Genomic DNA, 27,425 nt, shown 5'->3' with positions numbered 1-27,425 from the left:
CAGAGCTAGTTAAATTGCAGAGGTGAAAATTTATCTTAGGTCTAATTCCAAAGCCCATGCTCTTAAGCCACTATGCAGCCTTCCTCTTTTGTGCATGAGGAACACAATTTATCGTCAGTTGCTCCCTGCTTTATAAAAGGTATATATAAGCATGGAGGAAATATTAGATTAATTTTTAATGTTAGATAGAGAATCTACTTTAAAATTATGTTTTTCAGTTAAAAACATGGGAGTCTTTCACTCTTCCATGGACTACTTTATTATCTTTCATTTAATTTGGATTTAAGGCTGTTACTGGACTTCACGTGTCAAGTTTGAAAAGTCTGAATCATATTGTGCATGATGGCATCCCATATATGGTGCCTGTTTTTGACTCATCAAGTTCATATTTCAAGAGCAACAAACTCTTCCTGCCAACCCTCAAATGGATGACTTTAACCAAGTAATTTATAAGGATAAATGATGACGTTTTGCTCCATCGATGAATCATGGATATGAGCTGTGCTCTAGTTCTAGCTCTCATCTAGGCTGAAAAATTGCTTTAAAGCTCTCTCTCATGCATTCCACGGACACACCTCCTCTGGAGTGAAGATGCCCCACCCAGAGGCCTGAGGGCAGGACACTTTTGTACCACTTGGCCACAGTGCTTTTGATCAGGACTCAGCATTGACATAAGGGGAGCCAGCCATCCAGAACCTGGGTAGAGACCCATGTCCTCTGACTTGCCTTGTGTCCTGGTGCCCAGAAAACTATATTAAGAAGAGAGAAAGAGAGCGGACAGGAGAGGAGATGGGATAACATGGGATTAAAAAAATATTTAAACTCATTACTCTTGTGAAAGGATGCATTGAAGCCTACCCTGGTTACACTGGAGTCCAAGGTGAAGCAGATGAACATGTACTCTCAGTAGACTGGATGGGCCCTGGGATCTCTCTGCCACAGAGAGCTGCTAGCTGCTGGGCCAAGTCATTGTCTCCTACATTGAAAGAAAGGAAATAGCATGAAAATACAGTCTTGAGAATCTACTCTACCATCATTTCCAACTTAGCCAAGCAGCTCACATTTTTTTTTCAGAACATCAGGATTCATAGGAGATAATGGGATTCTCGAAAAGGAGGACCCATCAGGGGTGATATCATTTTGGCTCCAGCTTGCAATGGTGCTGCCTGTCCTTTTCTTTACCACCCTCCCCCCCTTTTTTTTTTTTTTGTGAGATGAAGTCTCCCTCTGTTGCCCAGCTTGCCCAGGCTGGTCTTGAACTCCAGAGCACCCACCTCGGCCTCCCAGAGTGCTGGGATTCCAGACATGAGCCACTGTGCCTGCCCTGAGACCTCAGTATTTTTTAAGAAGCACTTTTGAGTTCTTCCACACTGGCCACTGATAAATTGCACACGGTTAGAATCTGGGTTTTAACATTCAATGCATTGAATAGCATTGAATCTGTAAATTTGGGGGAGAAGTATGGACATTTTAATAATATTGATTCTTCCTATCTAAGAGCATGGAATGTTCTTTTCATTTAATAGGGTGGAGGGTGGCAGAAGGGAGAGGAGCAGAAATCACTGGCAATTAGGCATGTGTTGCTATTTTTGGCTTTAGTGAGTGAGCTCCTGAGATTGTCCCATGGGAGGATCTGTTGACCCAGGGATCCAGAACCAGGGCAACCCAAGGCCAGTGGGAAGTTGAAGAAGTGTCTGCCCGATGGCATCTTATCTATCCTCAGCTTGTAGACTGTGGCCACCCCCCTGCCCCCATTCTCTTTGTTCTCAGCCCCACCAACCAAAATGTACCTGTTCCAGAATCCTTTTTCTTGAGGTCCTGTTCTGTGCTAAGCGGAAGCTAGCTAACATGCTAATTCCTCCACGGTATATTTTTAAATGGAACCACCCCCATCATGAGAACTTCAGAACGGTGGCAGGCTGTGGAAAAAATAAGACGGGGGAGTGTAAGTCTGTCACTTTCCAACTCATAGTTAGCCCATGTGTGTGGCTGATCCTGAAAAAGGTTTCTTTTGCTATTGATGATAGAATGTCTATCAAACAGAATTGATTTAATAGCAAAATATTATACATAGATTGTCAGTTGATGCACTCTCTCCTAAATAACTTGGTGTGCGTGTACATGTGAGTATATGTGCAGGATGTTAGAGGAGATACACTAAGAAGTGCGATACTTAGGTACATACATTTCTTCTAGAGCATCTCTTCTCTTTTTTTGTTTTTATTTTTTAAAGGTAGTGTCTTTATCACCCAGGCTGGAGTACAGTGGCATGATCCTAGCTCACTGTAACCTGAAACTCCTGGGCTGAAACAAGCCTCCCAAATGGATGTGCACCACCACACCTGGCTAATTTGCCCAGGCTGGACTCGATCTCCTCGGCTCAAGAGATCCTCCTTCCCTGGCCACCCAAAGTACGGGAATTACTGGCCACTGTGAGCCACTGTGCCTGGCCTTCTTAACTTTTCTTAAGTCCCTGACTTTTTTAAACAGTAGAGTGAAAACTACAACCCTGATCCGTAGAGAAGTGCATGTGATAGGTTCTCATTTCAGCAGGCTTATGGATCCCATTGTGTTCATCCATGAATTCTTTAGAGGTCTATATACTTCAGATTTAGAAACTCAAGAGTTGGGTGAAGATAACACTAGTATGTTTGCATGCAGTGTGGACATAGTGATGCTTTTTTTTTTTTTTTTTTTTTTGAGACAGGGTCTCACTCTGTCATCCAGGTTGGAATGCAGTGGCATGATTTCGGCTCACTGCAACCTCTGTCTCCCAGGTTCAAGTGATTCTTCTGCCTCAGCCTCCCTAGTAGCTGGGACTACAGGCGTGTATCACCATGCCCAGCTAGTTTTTGTTTTTAGTGGAGATGGCTTTCACCATGTTGGCCAGGCTGGTCTTGAACTCCTGGCCACAAGCGATCTGTCTGCCTTGGCCTAGTGATGCTATTTCTTAAAGGAGATGCTTCTTGGAAATTCATTTAAAACTTTAGATGATTTTTAATGCATCACAGAACTCATTCTTAATGGCTTCTTAAAAATTGTTGATAAGTGCCACCTTATTTATCTGCTTAAATTTACATTTGGTTAAATAAGAATTTGTAATCCTGTAGCTCCCAGGCTTGAATGGAACATGGTGTGGACACATGCAGATGTTTTTAAATGGAATACCTTTCCCATTTCCATTTTTCGTTTTCTTCATCAGTCAGCCTCATAGGCCAAAACCACTCAAACACAACTGATAACCAGTTAACAAACTCATTGATGTTGCATTTTGCTGTTTTCAGTCTGAACCCTCTTTTGTCTAATTTTTTGCTTTAGCTTTTTATCCCCTGCCTATATATTCTTTGTTCTAGTCACCTGTTTTTTTCTAAAATCTTAAGTTCCTACCCCTCTCTCTGAATTTTGCTCATCCTTCAGAAAGTTGAGATGAATGCTCATCTTTCTCTATGAAGCCCTCCTTTTCATCCAACTGAACCAGCACTGTGTGCAAAGAAATACAAGGTACCCCACAGCCTGGGGACCATCAAGAACAACACCTATGTAATAACTTCAGCAGGAGATGAAAGGGAAAAGAGCAAATCTGTTGAACCCCCACTCTATATCACATGGAGGAAACAGGTGTAAAGTGGTTAAATGACCAGAACGAGGGAACGACAGAGCTTTCTGCACGGCTTCCAAGTGGCTGCTCCAACATGTCCCCCGCTGTCTCTGCAAGTGATGTGTGTGTGCACTTGTGCACTTGAGATGTCCCATCAGGTCAATCTAGGAGCGCCGTGGACGAAGTGTTCCTGTGGCTCTGGATCCTTACTCATTCCATTAGAAGAACAGGGACAGTTGCTAAGTTTAAAAGCCATAGTTGTGTTAGTTCAAAGGGAAAGATCAAAGCTCCTTTATGGATTTGGTGGATTTTCCCAGCCCTGGGCCTCTTCCTTTCCCTCCCCTTCCTGCCTTCCTCATGCAGTGACCCTAAAGATAAGGTCCAGTAGGAAGAGAAGCAGTCCAGTTTTGGCCTCTTGCTGGATTAATTCATTTTTTTTTTAAGACAGGGTCTTACTTTGTTGCCCAGGCTGGAGTGCAGTGGCGCAGTCTCAGCTCACGGCAGCCTTAACCTCCAGGTTCAAGTGATCTTTCCACCTTGGACTCCTGAGTAGCTGGGACTACAGGCATGCACCACCATGCCAAGCTAATTTTTTGTAGAGGTGGGGTTTTGCCCTGTTGCCCAGGCTGGTCTGAAACTCCTGGGCTCAAGCAACCCACCCACCTCAGCTTCCCAAAGTGCTGGGATTACAAGTGTGAGCCACTGCACCCAGCCTAGATTAATTCTTAATTGCAAAAGAAGACAGAAACTAATGACAAAACATGCTTTTTATGTGTACGTGTAAGAGAGTGCAAGATAGACTGTGACTTGCTTACTGTCTACCTCATAATGTTAATAATCGAGGCTTACATATAGATATACATTCATATATATTATACATAATAAAGACATGTACTCATATAAAAGAGCCTAGTTCACTCCTTTTATAACACTGAGCTTGTTATTCTCTATTGATGGGTTGAAGTTTTTTTTATTTTCTCTTTCTCTCTCTTCCCGGTGTTTTGGAATTTTGTGGGCATTTTTCCTACCTTTCCTTTTCTTACCCTTCGCTGGATGTCACCTCCTCCCCCGGCCACTGAACGCCATTGAATGCCACTTCCTTTCCTCTCAGCGCTGCTTCTCCCTCCCAGCTCCCCAGTTAAAGCTCTTTATTGATGTACGGCTTTGCTGGAGGGGTAGCGCATCAGAACTGGAGTGCAATTTAGAAGCGGTGTTCCTGCAAGAATTCAGAGTTCATATGTCCTCCTGAACATGCTTTTGAAGTTAACACAAGATTCAGAAATTAACTAATTTTTATATCCTCAGAGGAGAAGAAATCTATGCTTGTCAGTTTTTTAGGAGATTCGTTTGGTTATGCATACACACTTTTTGTAGCTCAGGAACATATATTTTTGCATGTTTGGCTTTATACTCTAAAATCTACCTTATTACTTGCTTATACCTTTTTTCTCCAATTTTCATGTAATTGATTTTTCACATTGCTGCTGAAAGAGTAGGACCATTGTGTTTCAGTGAGTTAAGCTAGGGATATTTTTGTTTACTAAAATGACTTAGGCTATAGAATCCTGAGGCGGCTCATAATAGGACAGAGTGAGCATGTGCTTTCGGGGCACAGGTTCTCAGTAAATACTTGTTGTTTATTAACTGAAAGTAGCATTACCATTGTTATTTATAAAGCTAATAATATTTGGAGCACTTTGTTGTTTATAAAGCTAATAATACTTGTTGGCCTTTCTTGGGGTAGATGCTTAGATATTTTGCTATTTGATGTTTACCTTGAGGAACATGTAGAACCTTTTAAATGAGAATTTGTTTCACTGTTTCATAAGCTTTAAATAACCTAGAACTACTGTAATTCACTGCTTTAATAGCTGCTTTGGGTGAAATTCCATAAAATCTGTGAAGCCAGTTATCATTAGTATACTTTTGAACTTCAAACTCTTATGGTAATATGTAATAAGTTCATTATCCACCTTGTGTTTTTGGCCAGAAAACAAAGGTAATTAATCACTATAACTACAAATGACCTTTTTTTGCATGTAAAGTGCTTAGGAGGACTTGAAGGTAATTAATCACCATAACTACAAATGACCTCGTTTGCATATAAAGTGCTGAATAGTTTAATCATTCCTACGTGAGAGTGAGAAGATTCTTCTTTATGTAAAATCATTAAAATGGCATCGAGAACTATGATTTGCTGAAAGAATTGGCATGTCTATACTTAGTCTAGACACCACCTTTGTGCCATGAATGGACTAATGTTCTCCAGTTATTACGGCTAGAGATTAAAATCCTGTGCTTTCACTTTGTCCACGGATGCCCCAAGTCATATTTCATCTCGTTTCTGCTAATTTGGTTTCTTTCTCCCTTGCTTCATTCAGGCCAAAGTGGGGCACTTGTTTTTCAGTATCATATTCATCAAATGCTGGGGCAAGGAAATGTTTACTTTCACCATTTTCTCATAAATGGTCCTTCCCCCTCTGGTATATATAATGAATAATCTCACTCATTTTCATCTATTCTCAGGTTTTTAGTGGTTTTTCTAGTAACTTAGTTGTAGTAATGTAACATACTAAGTTATCTAAATAACAAGCTAATTTTATATCCTCTACCATCCTCTATCCTTCTATGCTTTATTTTAAAAAGCTATAGAAATATACAACATTGTGAACATCTGACCAGGCATTTTCATTTGTTATGGCAACAGACAAAAACCTCCTTTTTAAAAAAATAGCAATATGTCAGGTTTTTAGAAGCAATGCTACTCGGCTTCATTTTGCTGTGACTCATTCCATGTGGTTTCTTTGGGGACTCTTTGGCCTGAGGGTTGGTGGCATTTTTGCATCCTGGAAATGGGCACAACACAGTATGTTGCCTCCACTGCAGCACAAGGGCGGGCATGCCCCTGTGCCACCTGCTGTCCTAGCCCTGGCTGTGAGCAGTTGCCTGCCCTAAGTCCTCCTCTTCATTCCCTTGCTGTAATTCACCATCCATCACTGGAAGCAGAGATTCAGCCATCAGTTCACTTTTTTCAAAGAGGCTGGGTCTCCTGGCTTTCATGCTCTGGGCCAGCTGTAGCTCAGGAATCACTAGCTCTAACAACATCCTTTGGTGCTTCTGCAAAAACAGTTGGGTGTAGTGCAGCCCCCAACTCCCCAGAAGTTTGGTGGAGATGGTGGGTGGAGGTCACCTCCAGATTTCATGCCTGTGCTGTGGATGGAAAGCGCCATGTGTTCGGAGCAGCTTCTGGCTTCCTGGCAGCCGTGGGTGTGCGTTAGCATGGTGCAGGCTCTAGTGCTGCCCTTCTGGAGCTGAAGAGAACCTGGCTGTTGCTGGTGACCATGTGACTCTAAAGACCAAAGTGTACCCCCTGACCCTCCCGTGGGCTGCACCCAAGCAGAGCACTTGTCCTTATGTTTTCGCATTGTGCCTTCTGCTCCCAGAGTCTGTCGCTCCTTACAGCTTTGTTTCTTTGCCTCAAGGGCCACAAGATGCTTTTGCTCAAAAAGCCCCCACATCAGCTGCACCCAAACCAGTCTGTCTGTGCCATCACTACCACCCAGCATCCTGCCATTAGGGCTCAGTGTTTTGAAGTCGAGCAGTAGAGCAGGTGACATCTCTTTGTATGACCACCCTTGGTCATGATGAATTTGCCACTGAGTGACTTAATTCAGTGTGCTAGGGAATTCAAGGCTTTTCTCCTCTGGAACATTGTCCATCTTAAGCAATACTGATCTCTCCATAAAATCCTGTGTGGGGAAGCAGAAGTTGACTAGAAAGGGTTTGATTATGGCACCCACGTTGAACGTGTTAGCTATCTAGCGTTTCATTTGTTTCACTTCTCATCAATCCCCAGGCTCAGTAAGCATCTTCATTTGGATAAGATTGATTATTATACTCATCGCATTATTGCATGGGGTAAGGGACATATGTGTTGGATCGATAATCGTGATGCTGCCAATGAATTCAAAGTTTTCTGAGCCATAATATGGTTCCCAGAGCAGCAACATCAGCATCCCCTGAGAAGTTGCTGGAAATTCAGATTATCAGGCTTTACCCCAAACCTACTAAATCAGAAACTCTGGGATACCCCTCCATCTGTGTTTTAGCAAGCCCTCTGGTGATTCTGATGTCTTCGTGGTTTGAGGCCCACTGCCATAGAGCCGGGCTGTCTAATAGGACGTTCTGTGGTGATGGAAATGGTCAGTATCCCCGCCATGCAATAGTGGAGCCACTAGACACCACATGTGGTGGTCGAGCTTTTTAAATGTGGCTGCTATGACCAAACAATAGCATTCATCATTTTATTTTTGATTAATCTAGGTTTAAATTCAAATAGCTGCATATAGCTAGTGGCTGTCCATCAGATAGCCCAGCCCCAGAACACACCCTGCTAATTATTATTGTGTAAACTCCTAAAATGCTTTAAGTTGTTGGTTGTGGAATTATTAATTTTAGATCATAGAACAGAATCTTCCTTACTCAATTCAACAGAATTGAAACTATTGTTATAACAGTAGTTGATTTTGATTCTTCGTGTGGAGGGGAGATAGTTTGTGGGCTGCTGGCTGGTTGGGGGAAGGCTATTCTTGAGCTGATTGATTGTTGATTTTGTGAATGTGCATCAACTGTGCAGTGCCAGGTGGCTCATGCCTGTTGCAGATATAACCAATGGCCATAGATACATGTCCTTTTAGGAGTAAAGCTGTTGCTCAGGAAGGGGCTGTGCCAGTGTTTCGCACAGATGGACTCTGGTTTCTCCAGCGTGTCCAGCAAAGTGGAGGTGCTTCCAGCGAAAGAGAAGTTAATGAGCCCTTCAGGCACTTTGGGCTGCTTGTGGAACCTTCCAGAAACTGCTGCAGGAGTCAGGGGTGCTGAATTGCCAAGTCGAGGGCTGGCGCATCAGATGGACAAAACTCTTGAATCACATTCAGGTTCTTCAGTTTAGGAGAACTTGAAGGGAAAAAGGTCATGCCAGGTGTGTTAGGTGGAACTGCTGCAGAGCCCAGAAGAAACTTTGAGATTTGTCTCTGGGGTGATGTGACCACATCCTTGTCACCTTTCCAAAACACCAGCAGACGCTCTGGGACGAGAGCATCCCCAGCAGTCCTGTGATCCTGCGGCTAGAGCAAAATGTGACATGAGGAGCCAGGGAATGTCTGAGTCCTTTGGGACTGTTCCCCCAAACCTAGCAACTGAAGTCTCAAAATTAAAGCAACCGTCTTTGGCTATGCAGAAAATGATACTCAATTCTTTGTCAGAAGCAAAGTTCTACATGACTAAGCTTCCTAATTGAGGGCCCCATTTGTTGAATTATTTAAAGCCATATCATTGATTTTCATAATCTATCTCCTTTTAGAATCCTAGAATGTTAAAACAAAGTGGAAGAGACCTTGGAAATGGTCATAATCCAGCCTTCTTATTTTACAGAGGCCCAGAGAGGTTATGAGTTGAGTAAGGGCACACACAACACTGTAGGGCCAAGGACCACATTGCTCTTCAGTTTCTTTGGTGTCATAGGTCAGCTGGGGTCATAGGTCAGAAGCTGGACAGATTGATGAAAAAGGAACGTTTTAAAGACATGATAAGAAATATACTGACACACACTATTAGGTTTTAAATGCTTCTTGCTCATGCATCCTATAGGTATCTGGAAAACTCCAGTAAAATATTTTGACTGGTAAGATATTGCAGTGGTCTTTTTGAAATAGCTAAAATTGTTCCTGCCACATATGTATATGATTTAGTCATGACACAATTCATATTGCTAACTGGTTATTTTTTCTGGACAACTAGTTTGGTTGGGAGTAGTTTATTTTCCAAGCACTAGCCTGTTTCAGTTTATTGACTTTGATACCCTATCTTTTGTAACTTACTTTCCTTAAGTAACATTCCTCTCCTACTTTATCCCCAAAGTATTGAGATGCTATGTGTAAAAAGTATGGTGCTGCGCACCTAATCAACATTCTCTAAATATTGGTTCAAAGAGTGAATACCATCCCATCCAGACAGGTCTGCATGTTAATTTCTTTAGATTTTCACTATGACTGGGGGTTTAAAAAATTCTGTATATTTAGGGAGAATATTAGCTGTGTAATTTTTTTTCTCATCTAGCTTGAATGGAGTCTTAAGCAAAAAATTCACATGCTCACCAAAAGGCTGGGAGAGGTTTTGTAAATTGAATATGAGGTTATTGTTTGCGTCCACAAGACAAAGCCCTAAATCACATTTAGCATAATTTGTGGTTTTAAATTGGACTGATTTAGCAAGGAGAGTGAAATAATCTCTCATCCTGTCAAAAAGGCAATACCTTTAGACGAGCATTTAATTCAATTGGCAGAGTAACTTTGGGAAAACGACAGTAATTATGGCTGCATTATTCTTGGTTTGTGGCTAAACTGAGATCATCGTTTTCTCCTGATTTCACTAACTTTTGTTATTGCTCTTTGAACTCATCAGATGAATGTGCTCTTCAAACTAATCAGATGAAGGCTTAGTGGTAGCTGGAGGGTGGACAGGGGAGGGATGAGGTCTGTGGGCAGCTGCACTGTATATACTTTATGATCTGGGGGGAGAAGATGATATCCAGTGACCTAGAAGACACAGCCTGGTGATTTTCTTTTCCTTTGAGATAGAGTTTCACTCTTGTCACCCAGACTGGAGTGCAATGGCATGATCTTGGCTCACTGCCACCTCCGCCTCCTGGGTTCAAGCGATTGTCCTGCCTCAGCCTCCCGAGTAGCTTGGATTACAGGCACTTGCCACCATGCCCAGCTAATTTTTGTATTTTGAGTAGAGTCAGGGTTTTACCATGTTGGTCAGGCTAGTCTCGAACTCCTGGCCTCAGGTAATCCACCTGCCTCAGCCTCCCAAAGTGCTAGGATTATAGGCGTAAGGCACCACTCCTGGCCCTGGTGATTTTCTTGATAATTGCTTACACAAGGTGAATACTATTCATTTCCACAGAAGTGTTCCATGGACCGTGCACCTAAGAATGTGCATTTGCAGCCATATTGTACAGGTAGGATTCCTTTGAATTCCTGCAGGTATCCAAGAGGGAAGGTTCTGGAGGAACTTCCAGCTGTCTAGATTACCCCATGAAAACCTGTTCTTTTATCAACAGTCACTTCAGGAGCTCACCCAGGGGCTGCTCACTAGACCACTGCTCCCTGCCCATGTGCCCTAGTTCAGAGTAATCCTTATTCTTCACAGTCCCTTCTTCCAGTGAAAGCATTTCTTTTACCTTTCACCAAGGCTTCCATCTAAAAGAAATCAGGTCAGTGATACTGTAGACATTTCAGAAAGCTGAAAATGATTACTCAAAACTGTAATTAGCAATGTGCCTGTCCTTTTAATTTTGTTGCCCTGGGAGTTATCAATTGGTCTCCTTGAAATGACTAGCTGCTTAAATATTTTAGATGTATGTTTGGCATTTTACACTCACCTTTGTACTGGTTCTAATCACAGGTGCTCTTGGTTCTGAGTTTAGGTCTGACTGCAGGCAAGCAGGTTGGTTTTCTGGCCTCCTGGGGCACCCCTGGAGGAAGCAGATGGGATGGGAAGTAAACCTGACTGATATGAGACATCACACTTTTTCAGACTGGGCTCCAGGTCACTGTTCATGTTTTCAGTTACCTGGATAGTCTTGGTATCAGAGTTTACATGAACCATGGCCAAGCTTACCGCCCATACAAATGTTTGTAGAATGATTGAATAGCAAATGGGATAGATGAATTACAGCCTATGGAAAGTCCTTCTGCTGCCAATTTATAGTTTGTACTTTTGAGATAAAGATGCCTTTGACTTTTACATTTGTATTTTCAAGTATATATATGCTAGGGAAGGAGGAACCTTTCAGGTCCCCAGTGGTTGATTTTCACCTTTGATCTGCACACTAGTGTTCATAGCATGTTACTGAGTTGACTTTTTTATTTCTATATAATAACAGTATATCGATATGTTGCTAATCTGATGTAACCTTTGTGTGTGTGTGTATGTGTATGTATGGGTGTGCGTCTGTATGTATGTGTGGTATTGATCAAGATACATTACTCCAGAGGCCAAAATCAGAAACTAGGGAGATTGAATATTTCATTATTTAAAATTGAGCTAATATAATGCAATGTTAAGAGGACAGCTCTTCAGATACTGGGTTAAACAGCTTCAATGTACATCACCCAGGAAGGCATTTGGAGGTTGCTGTCTTTCTTCCAGTGGCAATGCAAGCAAACCAAAAGAAAAAAAAATTGCACTTAAAAGATCCTATATGACAGCTATAAGTGTATATGCCTCGTAATATTCACTTTTATAGGCTGCTATGGTACAGAAATTCTCTTTTGTGACTTTTTGCTCTGTTTCCCTTTTCATTGTCCGTCTGAAACAAACTACGCCAAACACTTAGCTAATGATATATGAAGGAGCATTTCAGCGGCCACTCAGAAGTGAGTGACTGCTTATGAAAAACCCATAAAAAATCAGTAAGACCGATAGGTGAATTCGATGGTCCTTTTGGAGTTATATGTTTCTTAGCTTTGACGAAAAACAAAATGTGCTGCTGCCATCCCTTGCTAGGAGTTCCATTCCCAGATTCACACTCAGCATTTATGTTTCCATGGCGATACCACCAAACATAGCAGAACTGAAGAATTTGGAAGTGCTCAACTTTTTAAATAACCAGATTAAGGAGCTGCCAACACAGATCAGCAGGCTTCAAAAACTCAAACACCTGAACCTTGGGTGAGTATCAGTGGAGGGGAAGGGATGGAGAGAAAGAGAGTGGAAGGGGCATGCTGGGTAGGGCCAGGGGAGGGATTCCATTTATATCATTACACAGAAGTGGATTTCTAATTTCTTTTTGTGTTTTGTGTTTTAAAAAAAGTTTTATTGTTTTAATATATCCTTTCGGTGGCCTACATTAGTGAAGATTTGAGAGCTAATTGAGAAGCTAATAGTTGGCACAATAAGGAAGTTAAATTTTTACTGTATTTTGTGTCCAGTAAAATTTTATCTCAGTTCTGTTGACCAAGAAGGGACTTATTTGCATAGCATGAACTGACAGACAAGTTGTAGTATGGTTGATTTTTTTTCTCTCTGTGTTAAATAGGAATAGTTTATAAAGCACCTTCATGCCATGGAGGAAAGAATATATTCCCTAATGCTGCTTCATTCATTTTTGCAATTTTTCTCTGTACTCGAGAGGTGACAATTCTCTGTCTTTCTTTATGCAAAGGTGAAGAGAGGAGTTTTGGTTCAACTGAGGTTGCAGAACCGGGGAGCGGTAAATAATAATAATGATAACCTGTCTTCATGTATTGCTTTGCAGCACTTGATTCTCTCAACATTTGTGAGGTAGGGAAGGCAGGTTTTAGTGCTTTCATTTTATACAGAGGAAGCCAAGCCTTTTCAAGGGGGCTAAGGGACTGGGTCCTGGTCACCTCTGAGGTTAGTGGCCAAGCTGGGAAGAGAACCCCATGGTTCTGGGTCTAAAGGTTCCGTCAGACTCCATTGATATGGTTTGGATGTGTGTCCCCACCAAATCTCATGTGGAATTGTGATCCCCAGTGTTGGAGGTGGGGCCTGGTTGGGAGGTGATTAGATCATGGGGGCGGAGCTCTCATGAATGGTTAACACCATCCCCTCTTGGTACTGTCCTTATGATAGTGAATGAGTTATTGCAAGACCCTTCATGCTCTCCTACTCCTGCCATGTAATACACATGCTCCTGCATTGCCTTCCACCATGAGTAAAAGCTCCCTGAGGCTTTCCCACAAGCAGCAGCTGCCATGCTTCTTATACAGCCGGTAGAACCATGAGTCAGTTAAACCTCTTTTCTTATAAGTTACCTAGTCTCAGGCATTCCTTTATAGCAATGCGAGAACAGACGAATACATCCATAGACCCCAGCCGGAACTGCGACATCAGAATTCCATCTTCATTGGCACAGCTATTAGATGAAACTGCCCACCCATGCTTCAGTCACTGTGCAAAATCGTATATTTGTTAAATTGTAGCCACTAAATGCTCTGGTTAAATTAGTGATTCATGTGGAGTGGCAATAGATGCTGGACAGATATTTGCCAATTTTTTTATTTTTATTTTTGAGATGGAGTCTTGCTTTGTCACCAGGCTGGAGTGCAGTGACACGATCTCAGCTCACTGCAACCTCTGCCTCTCAGGGTTAAGTGATTGTCCTGTCACAGCCTCCCAAGTAGCTGGGACTACAGGTGCACACCACCACACCCAGCTAACTTTTGTATTTTTAGTATAGACAGGGTTTTACCATGTTGGCCAGGATGGTCTCAATCGATCTCTTGACCTCGTGATCCACCCTCCTCGGCCTCCCAAAGTGCTGGGGTTATTGGCATGAGCCACCACACCCAGCCACAAATGACATATTTAAACACTCACAGCACTGTTTGCCTGGGGCCTAGGAATTGTCGGTTTTTTGGCACTGTTGAGTATAAAGTGTGAGGCAGGTGGCTGTAAGGTCAGAGGTCAGGCTAGACAGGGAATCCTGGATATCTGCTGTTCAGTGAATGAGGATTTACCAAGTTCCCAATCGTGTACCAGGTATTATTCTAGCAACTGCCCATCCAGCCCATGGAGCTTCCATTACAGTTGAGGAAACCAACTATAAACAAATAAATGTTTATAATAATGGCAGGGAATCAAAAGTGCTAATGAAAGGCCTCTGTGCTAAATAAACGAGCTCCTCCCAGGCGTGGTGGCTCACGCCTGTAGTCCCAGCACTTTGGGAGGCTGAGGCTGGAGGGTCAGCTGAGGCCAGGAGTTCAAGAACAGCCTTGTCAAGATGGCGAAACCTCGTCTCTACTAAAAATACAAAAATTAGCTAAGCGTGGTGATGTGCACCTATGATCTCAGCTATTCTACCCAGGAGGCTCAGGCAGGAGAGACATTTGAACTCAGGAGGCAGAGGTTTCAGTGAGCTGAGATCATACCACTGCACTCCAGCTATGTGACAGAGTGATACTCCATCTCAAAAATACATAAATAAATAAATAAACGAGCTCCAATTTTATCACGCTGACCATTGAGAAAACTGCATAGCCAAGTGGTGGATATGAGATATGGTCAGATTTTCCTATGAAAGATCAGTGTGGAGAAGAGGGTGGAGGGAGGGAAACTAGAGGTTAGGAGACCAGTAAGAACATAAGCTTCATGTCCCATGTGAACTAGGACAGTGACAGTGGAGGCAGGGAGGGATTTTATATGAAAAATATACAGGTGGTAACGTTGACAGACAGTAACTGATGGGATGGAATGATACCTACGTTTCTGTGTTGGACAGCTGAAAAATAGAACAGATGGAGACAGGTTTGGGAAGAAAATAATAAGCTCAGGTTTTTTTCTGTTTGGTTTGAGGCACCATAGGACAGAGCTATAAACTTTTCTTTTTCTTTTCTTTTTTTTTTTTTTTAGACAGAGTTTTGCTCTTGTTGCCCAGGCTCCAGTGCAATGGCACGATCTCAGCTCACTGCAATCTCCACCTCCTAGGTTCAAGCGATTCTCCTGTCTCAGCCTCCCGAGTAGCTGGAATTACAAGTGCATACCACCACACCCAGCTACTTTTGTATTTTTAGTAGAGATGCCGTTTTACCATGTTGGTCAGGCCGATCTCGAACTCCTGACCTCAGGTGATCCACCCGCCTTGGCCTCCCAAAGTGCTGGGATTACAGGCATGAGCCACTGCACCCAGCCCTAAACTTTTCTTTTTCAATGAATGCATCTTAGTTGCCTTCTTGTTCTCTTTGGGGTTGTTTGCATTTTGGGCTGTTGGTGCTTTATTGATTGTGTAAAGCTTTTTGTATTTAATTACACAGCTACATAGATGGAGTTGTCAAAGTTTGAAAAAACTTCCCAGTTCTTTCGGAAAGGAGCCAAGATGGGTTTCACTAAAGGATACCTCTGTCCTCAAATGGCATAAAGAATTATACTCACACGGTAAGGCAAGTTATAGGGAGGACCTCCATGAGGTACAGGGTGCATCCAGACACATGTCACCTTCATCAGTCACTTCTGAAGTCTTTGCTCCTTACTCTCTCTTAGGCTGTTTTTTCGTCTCAAGATAGCATTAATTACAAGCTCCATCTTGCCTGTGTTACAAGGTAATACAACAAGCGAAGTACTTGCCATAATGTGCTTCACAAATTGTGACTTCATGGAGAATGTTCATTGTTGCTGTCATTGCAGTAGATAGTCGTGGAGGTAGTTTTGCTGGGTGTAGTCTGTCTGGGTCATTTTCTGCCTGAGAGGGGGAACCCACGTTTCCATTTTGGTTTCCCCGCTGCTGTCTGCTGTTTCTGGTGAGGCCCACTTGGTAGGACTGGACCGAGCTGGATCTGTTATGAGAAGCATTGATGACTAGAATGATTTTTATTGTCACAGTCCCTTCCACCTTTCAATATCTGTCAACTTTTATTAAAGTTTCTTTTTAATTGGCTTTTAAGTATGCTCAAAGGGAACGGCATTAAGAAAAATAAGTGGCTTAAAAAAAAGGATAAAAGATAGTGTAGAAAAAAAATCCCTTAACATCACACACCAGGGCCTGTCAGGGGGTGGGGGGCTGGGGGAGGGATAGCATTAGGAGAAATACCTAATGTAAATGACGAGTTGATGGGTGCAGCAAACCAACATGGTGCACGTATACCTATGTAACAAACCTGCACGTTGTGCACATGTACCCCAGAACTTAAAGTATAATAAAAAAAAAGAAAAGAAAAAAATTCCCTTAGACTTCATTGGAGACACACACACACACAGACACAAACATGCACACACACCCACACACACACCACACACACATACTGCATAAACACACACACCACCACACCCCCACACACACCCCATACACATATTACACCATACCACATCCATACCCCCCTACACACACCACATACCACACACACCACCACACCCTCCACACACTACGCCACACCACACACACACCCCACACCCACCCACACACACCACACACACAGCACACCCCCCACACACCACACATAACACCCCCGTACACACACACATAACACTACACACAACACCACATACACACCCACATACACCACACACCCCCACACACACCCACACACAATTGACCCTTCAGCAACACATGGGTTGAGGGAGCACCACACTGACCCCCCCATGGAGTCGAAAATCCACACATAACTTTTGACTCTGACTAAACTTAATTACAAATATCCTACAGTTGACCGGAAAGCCTTACCAAAACAGAAATGTTGATTAACACATATTTTGTGTGTTATATGTATTCTATTCTGCATTCTTACAATAAAGTAAGCTAAGGAATAGAAAATGTTATTAGGAAAGTCATAAGGAAAACAAAGTGCATTTACTGTTCTTCAAGTGGAAGTGGATCATCTTAAAGGTCTTCATCCTCTTCTTCATGTTGAGTGGGCTGAGGAGGAAGAGGAGGGTTGGTCTTCTTGTCTCAGGGGTAGCAGAGGCAGAAGAAAAATATCCATGTGTCATTGGACCCAGGCAGTTCAAACCCATGTTGCTCAAGAGTCAATTGTATGATTTAAAAAATTTTTAAGTTGTGATAAAATGCACATAAAATGTACTGTCTGGCCAAGCAGTGGCTCACGCCTGTAATCCCAGCACTTTGGGAGGCTGAGGCAGGAGGATCACTAGGTCAAGAGATCAAGACCATCCTGGCCAACATGGTGAAAACTTTCTCTACTAAAAATGCAAAAATTAGCCGGGCATGGTGGCACGTGCCTGTAGTCCCAGCTATTCAGGAGGCTGAGGCAGAAGAATCTCTTGAACCGGGGAGGTGGAGGTTGCAGTGAGCTGAGATCTCACCACTGCACTCCAGCCTGGGCAACAGAGTGAGACTCTGTCTCAAAAAAAAAAAAAAAATTACTGTCTTTGTAGTATACAGTTCAATGGTGTTAAGCGTATTCACATTGTTGTTCAGCCAATCTCCAGAACTTTCTCATCTTGCAAACCTGAATCCTACACCCATTAAAAAACATCTCTCAATTGCCCCTCTCTCCATCCCCTGGCCATCACCATTCTAACTGAAGATAACTTTGAATTTTAACAGTTGTAGAAAAAAAACAACATGATTTTCCCTCCTAAAAGGAATAAATGAAATGAAATAAAACAAAAGTCTGAAAACTATAAAGCTTCATGTGTATAGTTTCAGATATTATCACTACATTCATAAGGAAGTTTTTCTTTACAAGGACAGATATTTTGTGATGGTTTGAGTTTTTGTGTAAAACAATGATTAAATTTCACCACTGGAGAAAAATGACAACTAAGAAATTTCCAAATGTTTCAGGAATCTATAAGCTCTCTAAAATTATTAGTTTAAATAAGACAACATACCACATCATCTCACTTATATGTGGAATGTAAAAAAGTAAACCTCATCGAAACAGGGAATAAAATGGTTACCAGAGGCTGGAGGGAGAGGGGAATTGCCAAAGGACATGAAATTTTAGTTAGACAGGAGAAGTAAGTTCAAGAGATGGATTGTACATCATGGTGACTGCAGTCAATAACAATATGTAGCATATTTGAAAACTGCTAAGAGAGTGAATTTTAAGCGTTCTCACCACAAAAGACAAAAAAAGACAAGTATATGGTATGAGGCAATGCGTGTATTAAATAGTGTGATTTAAGCCATTCCACGATGGATTATACGTATATCAGAAGTATCATGTTGTACACCATAGGTATGTACAATCTTCATTTGTCAATGTAAATATTAAATAAATACTTTTTTAATTAAAAAAAAATAGGATGGGCGTGGTGGCTCACGCCTATACTTCCAGCATTCTGGGAGGCTGAGGTAGGAGGATGGCTCGAGCTCAGGAGTTTGAGACCAGCCTGGGCAACCTGGCAAAAACCCATCTCTGCAAAAAGTGCAAACATTAGTGAGGTGTGATGGTGTGCAGCTGTGGTCCCAGCTACTTGGGAGGCTGAAGTGGAAGGATCACTTGAGCCCATGGAGGTCAAGGCTGCAGTGACCCGAGATTGTGCCACTGCCCTCCAGCCTGGGCAACAGAGCAAGGCCCTATCTCAAAAAAAATAAAAATAAAAATAAAGTATAAAGTGACTCTAGGATCATGGCATTCTCTTACACTTTCAGCCTGTGAAACCGAGGTGCCCTTGATAGTCTGTATAAATGTGTCTTTGGTGTCCTGATGTAGATTTTTGTCCCCCTGCAACAGCATGAACAGGCTGAACACTTTGCCACGAGGCTTCTGCTCCCTGCCAGCTCTTGAGGTTCTGGACTTGACTTACAACTTGAACGAAAATTCTCTCCCCGGAAACTTCTTCTTTTTTTTTTTTTTTTTAGATGGAGTTTCACTCTTGTCCCCCCCAGACTGAGTGCAATGGCGTGATCTCGGCTCACTGCAACCTCTGCCTCCTCCTGCCTCAGCCTCCCGAGTAGCTGGGACTACAGGCGTGCACCACCATGCCTGGCTAATTTTTGTATCTTTAGTAGAGACGGGGTTTCACGTTGTTAGCCAGGCTGGTCTTGAACTCCCGACCTCGTGATCCACCCGCCTCAGCCTCCCAAAGTGTTGGGATTACAGACGTGAGCCACCATGCCCGGCCCCCTGGAAACTTCTACCTGAGTAAGAAACTTTCAGTTCTATAAATCTCCTCAACACTATACTTTGCGTTCTAAGAGTGAAATTCATTTCCCAGGACCTAAACTCCAAGAGAAATTATTGGACAGAGATAATTTTTTCTTTAGAGACTCCTTTTGAATATTCCTTCGTAGCTCAGCACTATGTGCATTTGATGTATCATTATGTGACACCATTGGGCTGAAGTGGACTTAGTAACATCATGTTAACATTCTGAGAGAGATTATATACCTAAATGAGATCAAACCTCACATTTAGCTAAGAGACTTGACTTTCTTTTTAAATACCATGCCAAAAAAAGTATCCTCCCATGTTGGTATTAATTCTTTGCAGGATATTTGCCCAGGATGTCTGAATCAATTATTTATAAAAATATTTATTAATAAATCACTAACAGAATTCTTAAATTTTCCAGCCAGGATTCTTATTTCCAGCCTTTTAAAAAGTACTCTTATTGACCTATTTATCCAGTACACAGGCATTAAGAAATTGTTGGCCATAGGTGAACACACTTTATTCTTTTATATGCCAACAAATTTCTTGCTAAAGATGCTTTTGAAAATTAAAAAATGATTTCCTCTGGGAACTCATGCACTATTTCAGACAAGGTTTGCTTCTCTTAAATGAGTGTTCTATTTCTTCAATTAGTAATTTACATGGCATTCAGAAAATCTGAATTTTCTGAGCTGGTCTCTAAAATTTCACTTTTTACCTTATATACATGATCTCTATGACTTTCTCAAGCACATGAAACCAACTGTAAAATATTTTCTTGGGCAGTGGAACACCTGTTTTTATTATGTTACATTAACATACAGTTCTGGAGTCTGAGCTCCAAAGATCACTTGAGGCTAGGAGTTTAAGACCAGCCTGGGCAACATAGAGATACTCTGTCTCTAGAAACAAAAATTAAAAAATTAACCAGGCATAGTAGCATGTGACTGTAATCTTAGCTAATTGGGAGGCCGAGGTAGGAAGATTGCTTGAGGCCAGGAATTTGAGGCTGCAGTGACCCACTGCACTCCAGTCTGGGTGACAGAACGAGACTCTGTCTCTAAAAAATAAATACTGATAAACAAAACATACCTCTAATTATACTCAGCTTTTTTGGTTAAGGATAAACAGATGCTTTAGAATTTTAGCCTTCAGTAGTTTGTAATCATATTATCATTGTGTAGTAATTGTGAACAAATTTCTGACTACTGATATTCTGCTTAATTTCTGACTACTGATGTTCTGCTTAATTTCTGACTACTGATATTACTGCTTAAGTTAGGATTTCTGACTGCTGATATTCTGCTAAGTTAGGATTTACTCTGTTAACATCATGCCATTATTTTAGCCCCTTTGTCTTCATTTACTTTTGGCCTTAAGGCTGTAGAAACAAGTAGTAATAATTAGTCAGATTATGGAACTGATGAGCTGTGGTTATAGCCTCCATCACCAGAAAGCCTTTCATTAGTTTTTAACACAGTGCTATTTACATAGGAAAAGGTCTATTTTAACATAGTTGTATTCCCTTGAAAGAACCTTTTTGCCCTAGGTATCCATAAAAGTGGCACAGTAGTTTTCTTTGTTTTACTTTGGATGCAAATGGAGAAATAAATGTGAATCAAAAGTAATCTGTGAGAAAAATAGCAATCTTTTTTGAAAATGTGTTGAAACTCTGTGCCCCAAAATGCTAGTGCCCACATTGTTAATTGTATCAGTCCTCTTGGATATAGATGTTTTCCTGGACACATCAGCTACACAATAAGCCAGTAAATCTAAGTTTGACCTGCTTGTTATTATTGGGAGCCCTAGGTATGTCAAAGGCTTTTCACCAAGCCAGGGTTATTAATCAAAGCTGACTCCCTTGTATTGATCAGACCTCAAATGGTTGGGTTCCATGCCACCCTGTTTATATATTGCTGTTTAATTTGCAGCCACCCTGTGTGCACTCTATGTAAGTGACAATGATTTTGAAATCCTGCCACCAGATGTTGGGAAGCTCACAAAGTTGCAGATAGTAAGTAAGTTATCTAAATTCTTAGAGAATCAATTCACTGCTGCAGCCTTCTGGGGTAGAATCAAGTCAATCTGAGCAGAAGTAAGGTTTGTTTTGCAGGAATAAACCACTACTTCTGATAGTGTTTCTTGATTATCCGCCGGCACTTGTAAATAAATGGAAAGCACTGAGCTGTAGTAGAAGAGAGGACACGGAGGAGGATGAGAGTTTCTGTGGAGCACTTTTAATGTGAAAATGTGTTGACAACTCCTTGTTTTCTTCTGTTTAGCTCAGCAATAGGGATAAAGACCTGATCTCACTGCCTAAGGAAATCGGAGTGCTTACCCAGCTTAAAGAGCTCCACATTCAGGGGAACCGCCTCACTGTTCTACCCCCAGAACTAGGTAAGGTTGCTGATGAATGAACTTAGTTCTGGGTTTCATGAATAACAGTTATCCTAATGTAGCAATTCTGAACAACGTCCCTCCTCTTCTTGGCAACTACTCTCCACCTAGACACCCAATGTCTCAACAATGGCAAACGTTGAGAAACATTTGTCATTGACCAGAGTTCAGCTGTTATAGGTTTGACCTTCCCCGACGCTGTGTTCTGCAGCTGTAGTGTCCCGTGTCTTAGAAACTGCTGATGAAAGATGACCCTGCTCAGCTCCCTGCATGATGTAGTGGAAAAAGCATGGAGTTAGTAGTAAGAGCCTTATGCATGGCTCCTTGTTGACTAGCTGGGTAAGCTTTCTGGGTCTTGGTTGTTATTGATAACTTTATCGAAGTATCACTCTTACTTTTTAACCCCTTACTTTTTTATTGACCTAGAAAAACTTTTACCAAAGAATTAAAGTAGTTGTTATGGCTACTTGAAGATGTTGATACCTCTGCTGGTCGTGAATTTGCCTCTCTCCTGATCCCATTTCTAGTAGAAATTGTTAAATATGTTCTTGCTGGGAATGGGTCCTACTTCTGGCCACTGAATCCTAATTCTCTGCCAGGTCGTTCCTATTTCCAGAGTGGGTTTATGTCCCCCTCCAGAAATAACCTCCAAGCCAGTCATTCTGTTACTGCTTCATTCCACTGCAAAAGGTTCACAAGTTCCCTTATCTTTTCTTGTGCAGACCTTCGATAGCCTCTAATTTCTTTAATCCTTTGAACCACATTGTTTTCTCAAACTGTGCTTATTTGCTTTTCTGCCCCAAATACCATCATTTTTAAGAAACACATAGAGGAAGCAGTTCTTTAAACAAGTCTGGCGATTTCAAGAGGCCATTTGTTAGAAATTAGAATGCAAACACCAGGAGGGCAGGGGCATTTTCGCATTTGTTCCCTGGGGTGCAGTACTTGCTCAGAAAACATTGACTGAATGAATGAAAGAAGCAAGGACCTTGGATGGCAGGAGGTTACGGAGGTTATGAGCAGGCTGATGGGGCTAATGGTTACGCATAGGAAGACTGAGACACAGAGCACGCCCATCAGCACCCAGAGTTCTGTTGGCAGCCTCATTAAGCTAAAGAGAAGGCAGTCACGTGATTTCCTGGAACAGATGGAAAATCCCACCTCCTCCCTTCCCATTTCCCTTAACTCTCTTGTTAGTGTTAAAAGACCAGAGGATTATTTAATGATTTTTAAGGGCTGAGGAGCAACTCAACATTTCTCTTTATTGAGTTGCAAGCAGTCAAGTTTTGTTTTGGGAGCAGGGTTACAAAATCAAGAAACGCTTTTTGCAAACAATTTCAAGGCAAAAAACTTCTTGTCAAAGGAGAGATCTTGGGCTGGACACCGTGGCTCACACTTGTAATCCCAGCACTTTGGGAGGCCGAAGCGGGTGGATCGCTTGAGCCCAGGAGTTTGAGACCAGTGCCTGGGCAACGTGGTGAAACCCCATCTCTACAAAAAGTAGAAAAAATTAGCTGAGCATTGTGGCTCATGCCTGTAGTCCCAGCTACTCAGGAGGCTGAGGTGAGAGGTGCCACTGCACTCCAGCCTGGGTGACAGAACAAGACCCTGACGAAAGCGAAAAAAAAAAAAAAGAGAGAGAGAGGTCTTGCACAGTGGTTAATAACCACAGATGTTATCATTAGTAATAGCTGCGGAGCTTCTACAGAACTCCAATACTTGCTTCCTCCCCAGCCTACTAAATCAGGATCTCCACTTGTGAGGTGAATTCTTATGTAGTCAGATCTTTTGTTTGTGTCCCCAACACCTGAGGTGACCATCTGGATGCTGCTCCTGGCTGGCTGATGGGCAGTGCCGGGCACTGATGATGCACATGAAGCTTATGCTACAGGTTTGCTTCTGGGGGTGTTTTAAAGCATGGATTATGATCTCTCCCTGTATATTTTTTATGTATCTGAATATACAAGACAAATGCTTTTGAGATTTCTGTGAAATTTCCTTTCATAATAAATCCAGAGTTTATTAACTTGTAACATTTTGGTACTAGTATTTCAGCCAAGCAAGAGAATCTAGATGAGTTCTGATTTGTCAGGTCTGAGAACATGCAGGGACACAGCAAAATAAAGTCAGGGGCTTAGCTGGAGTTTTAATATGTGATTGTATTACTTTCTCTTTATTGTATGTCCTTGAATAAGCTACTTAAACCATTATGTCTGATTTCTAAGTAGTAAAGCACTTGCTTTCATATTAGTCTATATACCTATCAAAAATGAGATGTAAGTTGAGTCTCTTGTGTAGCCATTCATTCATTTATTTATTCAGGTCAAGTTCCTACTTTAGGGCAGACCTTTGAGTCCAAGGTACTTGCTTTTCCAGTAAAGTAAGATTCACTTATTCAACAACTGTTTGTTGAGCCCCTGGTATTTGCTAAGGATTATGACAAGAGACAGAACACCTGTTATTGATGATGTTCTAGTGGGAGAGGAGAGAAAAAAGAAAGAGAGAATATGAATGACAGACACGTGATATTCAGAGTTCTGGGAAAAAATTGAGCATGGAAGGGAGTGTCCGGATGGGGAAGGGGTAATCAGAGAAACCCTCACTCATAGGATGGTGCCCTTTATGCAGAGACTTAAAGGAAGAAGAGAGGTCTCCTGATGGAGAGAATGGTAAGTGCAAAGGTCCTGGGTGGGTTTATGTTGAGGAAGAGCAAGGACAGTATAGCTGGAACAGAGTGAGTAAAGGGGAGAGAGTTGTAACCAATGAGCTTATACAGGAAGTGGGGTCTGGTTCACATGGGAACTAGTAGGACATTGTCAGAACTTGGGCTTTTACTCTGTGTGAAATGGACACCCCCATAGATGCTCTCATCCTAATCACCAGTATATGAGAATTTGTTACCTTATGTAGGGAAACAGACTTTGCTTATGGGCTTTGGAATCTTGAGATGGGGAGATTATCCTGGATTGCCCAGGTGAGCCCAGTGTAATCACAAGGGTCCTCATAAGAGGGAGGAAGGAGGGTCAGAGGTAGGAGTAGAAGATGTGGTGACAGGAGCAAGAGGCTGGAGTCACTTGTGAAAGGGGCCACGAGCTGAGGCAGGCAGCCTCCAGAAGCTGGAAGAGCATGCAGCCGGATTTCTGCCCCCAACCCTGAAGCTTCCAGAAGGAATGCAGCCCTATTGGCACCTCAATTTTAGTTATATAAAATCCAATTTTGGACTTGTGCACTGTAGAACATTAAGAGACTAGATTCCTGTTGTTTTAAGCCACCACTTGTGGTCATTGGTTAGAGCAGCAAAAGGAAACTGATACAAATGGGAAGACATTGAAGGGTTTGGAGCAAAGGCATAGCATGATCTGACTTTCTTGTTTAGACACAGAGTCTTATGTGATCACACAGGCTAGAGTGCAGCAGTGCAATCATAGTTCACTATAGCTTCCATCTGCCAGGCTCAAGTGATCCTCCCGCCGCAGCCTCCCAAGTAGCTGGGACTACAGGCATGCGCCACTATGTCCCACTGATTTTCTCATTTTTTGTGTTGGAGATGGGGTCTTGCTATGTTGCCCAGGCTGGTCTCAAACTCCTGGGCTTCAGTGATCCTTCTGCCTCAGCCTCCCAAAGTACTGGGATTACAGGCATGAGCCATGGTGTGCAGCCCCTGACTATTTTTCGGAGGAGTTCTTTGGCTGCTGTGTTGAAAATAGGCTGGAGGGCAGAAGGAAAGGGTGGAAGCAAAGAGTCTGAGACATAGGAGACTATTGTAGCAATCCTGGTGGGAGTAGATGCTGGCTTCATCCAAATGGTAATGGCAGTGATACAAGTAATGGTCGGATACCAGATCTGCTTCAAAGGCAGATCTAACAGGAATTGGTGACAGTTTAGATGAGGGGTGAGAAAGTTAAGGTTAACTGTGAGGTTTTAGTCTAAGCAACTGGAAGCCTAGGAAAGGTTATAGGAAGAGTAGATTAGGAGAGGGATTGAGGAGAGGAGGTCGTACTTAACTGAGTTTCAATATGTTAAGTTTGAGATGCCTTTGGGGTATCTCATTGAGAAGGTAATGGAGTATAAGAATCTGGAGTCCAGAAGAGACATCTAGGCTGCATATATAATTTGGGGCATTATCAGCATACATTTAAGGCTGCAAATTAGATGAGATCCTATGGGTGTGACTGCAGAGAATGAAAGATTGAGCCATAAAGCACTGTGGTTCCTAAACACTGAAGCCAGAAGGATTGAGGATGTTTATGGGTCGGGCTGACTCCCAGGCAGACATCTGCGGCCAGTCAGGGACTGTGGCCCCCTCGGTTGGCACCACAAATGGCTCCCCATTGCTGGGGCTGTGTGGTGTATTTTTGCTTCATAGGAAAAAGGGGTTCTCTTAGAAGGCAGATGGAGGCTATTCTCTTTTTCCTGACATCTGCAGTTAACGCTGCCAGGGCAGGACAATGGAATGCACATAATTGAAATATCCTCTGGAGCCTGCCTGAATGCAGAAGTCTCTTTTTGGCCAGTATTTTCAGCCAGCATCCAGTCTCCTAAAAATCAGCCAGCCATGTGGCTAACTGAAATTTCACCCCTTTTTTTTCCTTTATATATTATTTCCTGGAAGAATTAATTAGTAGAGAGGATAAAGACCTTCACTGGTAGTGAAGAAAGGAAACTCAATATATGCCTTGACCAATCCTCAGAATAGGTCAGCAGCCCCAGAGAAAAAACAAAAAGGTAATTTGAGAGATGGCCGCATCACCTGGGGTTTGCAAGCAGTTCTCTGTCCCACTTCTGCATTTTCTCACCTGCTGATGAGACCACTGTCATGTGAGCTGAATATTTGGATTATGTGTTTTGCATAATTCTCTTTGGTAAGCATTCCGTGGTTTCCACTGCTTGTTCTGAATTGGAATTGTTTCTGGTTTCTTGGCTTCTAGGCAATGATGGGACCTCTTCTCCTGCATTTGTTACCCAGATAATTTTGCCTTTGGAGAAGAGAAGAAAATCACATTGGTCTGCTCGGAATGCAAAAAACACAAAGTGTTATTGACACCAAAACCTTATTTACACCAATCCAAACAGCCCATGGGACGTATGTCTGCAATGCTGCACACACCTGGGGCTAGCCAGCTTAGTGCCCTACGATATGTGCCAATAATCGATAACATTTTTTACTACAGTAACTATGAGAAGCATAGTATTTTCTAGCATACTTGTGAAGAGTGGAAACAAATATTAATCCCCTTCAGAGAGTAAAGGACATTATGAATTGAGAATTTCCTCCCAATTTTATTCTCCAGAATGAACAGAATTAACAATGAGTGGATGTACAGTCCAAAATCTCTTCTGTTATATCTCTTAATCCTTTTCCTGCAGACACTGAGAAACTAAAGAAAAATAACTTTCTTTACTGAGGCAGGCAAGAAGGAAATCCAGTATTCTTTGTTTGATCAATTAAGTCCCTGATTGTAAGTGTCTCATTTATCTTCTCTTTTGTTATTGTCACTCTGTTAACTGGTTCCCAATTATTTTATCCAGAGGTTTAAAACTTTTTTTAAATGTAAACAGTAGAGATTAGAGGTTAAGTGCTGCACTCTTCTTCACTAGGCTTGGGTTCAAACCTCACTCTCCCACTCTCTTGTTCTGTGACCTTCAGAATATTGATATGGTTTGAAAGGAAAGGAAAGGAAAAAACAGATCAAAATGTTTCAATAATCGTGAACATATATGTATCTGATAATGCACCCTTTATTTATGCTCAATGAGATTTAACATGTTCATCTCAGAAAGGGATAGAT

The 27,425-nt window shown here is 42.1% G+C and overlaps 1 pseudogene; it reads left to right on the top strand.

The window, feature by feature from the left end:
* Window positions 1–27,097, top strand: part of LOC129006279 (ras suppressor protein 1-like) — a 164,281-nt pseudogene extending 137,184 nt beyond the window's left edge.
* The last annotated feature ends 328 nt before the right edge of the window (window positions 27,098–27,425 follow it).

This window comes from Pongo pygmaeus, chromosome 8, assembly GCF_028885625.2.
Source record: "Pongo pygmaeus isolate AG05252 chromosome 8, NHGRI_mPonPyg2-v2.0_pri, whole genome shotgun sequence".
Lineage (NCBI taxonomy): Eukaryota > Metazoa > Chordata > Mammalia > Primates > Hominidae > Pongo > Pongo pygmaeus.
This window is presented reverse-complemented; position numbering and strand designations above follow the sequence as displayed.